The 4,659-nt window shown below is 34.0% G+C and overlaps 1 pseudogene; it reads right to left on the minus strand.

Annotated features, from left to right (window-relative positions):
- Positions 1-1,931: 1,931 nt before the first annotated feature.
- On the minus strand, positions 1,932-3,191 carry LOC116547095 (annotated as a pseudogene).
- Between the last annotated feature and the right edge of the window lie 1,468 nt (positions 3,192-4,659).

A 4,659-nucleotide genomic window follows, 5' to 3' on the forward strand; every position in this document is an offset into this window, starting at 1 on the left:
AAAGAACCTTTTTAGATTTTCATCATGTGTGTTACATTTTAATGTCCTTACTCTTTCATAAAAGAGGTCATCAATGTTCACCTACTAAGAAACCTCTCTTCTATCTTTGATGCAGCAACAATTGGCCACAGGCTTTCATGTATAAACACAATAGTAATAAAGAAACATGGACTAAACACAGTGGCTAACACCTGTAACCCCTGTACTTTGGAGGGCTGAGCTGGGTGGATCACCTGAGGTCACGAGTTTGAGACCAGCCTAGCCAACATGTCAAAACCCCACTTCTACTAAAAATATAAAACATAGCCGGACATGGTGGTATGTGCCTGTAATCCCAGCTATTTAAGAGGCTGAGGCAGGAAAATCACTTGAACCCAGGAGGTAGAGGTTGCAGTGAGATGAGATTGTGCCACTGTACTCCAGCCTGAGTGATAGAGCAAGACTTCATCTCAAAAGAAAAAAAGGAACTAATTTTTTTTAGCATGAAGTAATTTGAGAGTTAATTGCAAGATTATTTGTATGAAGTAATTTGAGAATTAGTAACAACATTGCTTTTCACAAAATCTGTAATCTTTCCAAAAAAAGTACACTTGTAATAATGTAATTATAACTCTCCAAAAAAGTCTTCTACTATTTTAAAGTTACATAGAAATAATTTTTCTACTAACTTTTGTTATATTTTCTAAACTCAGAACTCTGATTTAAAGTCTGAAGCGTCAGTGCCTTATGCATGCCTAATGTAAATTCTCTGATATTTACATAACTTAATTTTGAATGAAATATTTTTTCTATTTACTATATCTGCAAAAATATATTTAATATAAACTCTCTGAAGTTTTACTTTTATTCATATGCATTTTTATGACTCTCTGAAGTTTTCTAAGCTGTAATTTTTTCCCCAAATTTATTACATTTGCAGGGTTTTTCTTCTATGTAAATTTTCCGATGTTGAACAAAGTTTCAGCAATTGGTTCAGTTTGCCTCTAATACAAAATGAGTACAAGATCTGTGTTGCCAATAAATTTACTACAACTCTCTTTATGTTTGTAATGTTTGTCTTCCAAATAAATCCTCTTGAGCACTTTAAAGGCTTAATTTTCTGAGGAATCTTTCGAAAAAACTGCAATTTTAAAGCTTTTATTAAGTAGAAACTCTCTGATGTAGAGCAAGATTGTGAGCAGATATTAACCACCTTTCTACTCTCTTTGTATTTGTACATTTTTTTCTCAAGTATAAATGCTTTCCTGTGCAAGAAGGTGTGAGCATTGTTTAAAAGTTTTGCCACATCGTTCATACTTGTAGAAGTTTTCTCTAGTATGAACTACCTTACATACAATCAAGTGTGTCAACCATTTGAAGACTTTCTCACATTATTGATATTTCTATGATTTCCCACCAGCACAATTTCTTTTATAGTTGAAAATGTTTGAGGTGTTGTCACAAGCATTATTACAACCGTTGGGTTTGTAGAGTTTCTCTCCAGTAGAAATCATCTTATGTCTGTTAAGAATTGAGATTAATTAAAGGCTTTACCACATTCTTCACACTTTATGGTTCCTATCCATTATGAATTATCATATATATAGTAAGGTTTGAGGACTGGTTAAAGACTGTTCCACATTCTTCATATTTGCAGGCCTTCTCTCCACTATGAATTTTTTACGTGTAGTAAGTGTTGCAGATTGGTTAAAGGCTTTGCCACATTCCTCACATTTGTAGGATTTCTCTCCAGTATGAATTCTCTTATGTCTAGTAAGGTGTGAGGATACTTTAAAATCTTTGCCACACTCTTTACATTTGTAGGGCTTCTCTCCAGTATGAATTCGCTTATGTGCACTAAGGTGTGAGAACCAGATAAACCCCTTGCCACATTCTTCACATTTGTAGGATTTGTCTCCAGTATGAATTATCTTATGTGTAGTAAGGATGGAAGACTGGATAAAAGCTTTGCCACAGTCGCCACATTTTAGGGTTTCTCTCCAGTATGAATTCTGTTATGTATAATAAGGGTTCTGGAGTGGTTAAAAGCTTTGCCACATTCTTCACATTTATAGGGTTTCTCTCCAGTATGAATTCTGTTATGTGTAGTAAGGGTTGAGGACTGGCTAAAAGCTTTGCCACACTCCTCACATTTGTAGGGTTTCTCTCCAGTATGAATTCTCTTATGTATAGTAAGATATGAATACCGGCTAAAAGCTTTGCCACATTCTTCACATTTGTTGGATATCTCTCCGGTATGAATTCTCTTATGTGTAGTAAGGTGTGAGAACCGGTTAAAGGCTTTTTTACATTTCTCACATTTGTAGGGTTTCTCTCCAGAATGAATTTTCTTATGTGTAGTAAGGGTTGAGGACAAGCTAAAAGATTTGCCATGTTCCTCACATTTGCAGGGTTTCTCTCCAGTATGAATTCTCTTAATGTGTAGTAAGGTATGAGAACCAGTTAAAGGCTTTTCCACTTTTTTCACATTTGTAGGGATTCTTTTCAGAATGAATTACCTTATGTTTAGTAAGATGTGAGGACTGGCTAAAAGCTTTGCCACAGTCTTCACATTTGTAGAGTGTCTCTCCAGTATGAATTCTCTTATGTGTAGTAAGGTGTGGGGACCAGTTAAAGGTTTTTCCACATTCCTCACATTTGTAGGGTTTCTTTCCAGTATGAATTCTTTTATAGGTAGAAAGATTTGAGATCTCATTATAGGCTTTGCCACATTCTTTACGTTTGTGGGATCTTTCCCCACTATGAATTCTTTTATGTTGCACTAAGTGTGAAAGTGTGCAAAATGTCTTTTCACATTCTCTACATTTAAAAGGTTTCTTTCTAATTTGTCTTATCTTATGTCTGTTTGAATCTGAAAATTTTTGAAAGACTTTCACAAGTTTTTTGCATCGAAATATTTTGCTCTGGGTAGTTGTTAAACACTGGTTAAGTCCTTTGGAACATTCTCTGAGCACCTTACCCTCATCCGTGCTTTGACAAGATTTTCTTAACTGTAAAATTTTATGTCTACATTGTTTATGTCTTCTCGGTATCACTTTTTGGAAACAGTTTTTTATGCCCTGCTTTGGCCAATGTTCTTGGGCAAAATAAGAACATACAACTGAAAGAAATAAAAATAACAAATTACTGCACTTACTAGACTCAGATGAATATAGTTTACAAATATTATGTATAAAATTGTACAAACTACATCAAAAGATGGCATAGCAAATTATTACAGGCCTGAATTTTTTCACAGACATATAAATGTAACAAAAATATATAGACAAATTACATTTATAAAAAATTAAAGTAAGTGTGTGCAATGCCCCTGGTGAGCCCAATGCAAAGAGCCACATAGAAGAAAAGTCTCTTCCATTTATGCACCACAGATCTTCCTGATTTCCAATAAAACATAGTGACTTCAAATAAATTGCCAACTGCTGGTTTCTTTTTTAAAAGACAAGGAAAATATTGCCTTATACATCTTTATTTCTGGATGCTAGGATCTTTTACAGCCACTGGTTCCTGTCTCTCATTACATAAAGATCTGAAATAAATAGTGGTATTCTTTCAAATGACAGTTTGAGTCTGCTGAGACAAAAGGTAGGATTTACAGCAGCAGAAAGACTGTGGTATCTCAGACAGAAAACAACTGCAGCAAGTGATTACTGGTTATTAAGAAGAAATATAAATGGGCTGAGTGTGGTTGTTTATACCTGTAATCCTAGCACTGTGAGAGGTCAAGGTGGGTGGTCCTGAGGTCAGGAGTTTGAGATCAGCCTGGGCAACATGGTAAAACCCTGCCTCTACTAAAAATACAAATTAGCTGAGCATGGAGATGCATGCCTGTAATCCCAGCTAACTGAGATAGGAGAATTACTTGAACCTGGGAGTCGGAGGTTGCAGTGAGCTAATACCATGCCACTGCACTCCAGTCTGGGTGACAGAAGAGAAACCATCTCAAAAGAAAAAAAAAAGAAGAAGAAGAAAGAAACATGAATGAACTCCTTTAACTAAAAACTAAACAGAAAATTTTACACAAGGCAAATTCTAAAAACATGTTTGAGAGAATCCCAGAATCTCTAGCTAAGATAATTGTTTTCAGACAATGTCAGATGAAACTACATTTTAAAGATTGTGACAGGTAGCTTTTTTTAAATGTTCAAATCTCAAAGACTACAATAGGACAATATAATTTCATTTAAAATATTATATAATTTTCAAAAAAACATAAAAAAGATACACACATTAATTATTTTAAACACTGATAATAAGTTGAATAATATTCAATGGGTAAAACAGGAACACAGCCCACTGTAAAAATCATAAAAATAAGACTGAAAACAAAAAATATCTGAAGTATTTTTTCTAATTTTGGAGGTAAAAAATAGAAAAATAAACAACTGGAAAATCATAAAAGAAAGAAAAAATGATGTAAAAATGAAGAGGTTCAACAAACAAATCAGGATAAAGCAAAGATATATATAAAAAATACATATATAATTACATTTTCAAAAATCACAGACTAGAAAAAAGTTGTGGAAGCTGCAAGATAAAAGTAATGTGTCATTTACAAACATAGTGTTATGATATAACAAGTGAATTACCAAAACAAATTTTGTAGGCCAGAAAGAAGCTGTGTGACACAGTCTAATTCCTGCAGGGGGTGGGGGAAGC

The sequence above is a fragment of the Sapajus apella genome, unplaced genomic scaffold (assembly GCF_009761245.1).
Source record: "Sapajus apella isolate SASKATOON/1434 unplaced genomic scaffold, GSC_monkey_1.0 scaffold2053, whole genome shotgun sequence".
In the NCBI taxonomy this organism is placed as follows: Eukaryota; Metazoa; Chordata; class Mammalia; order Primates; family Cebidae; genus Sapajus; species Sapajus apella.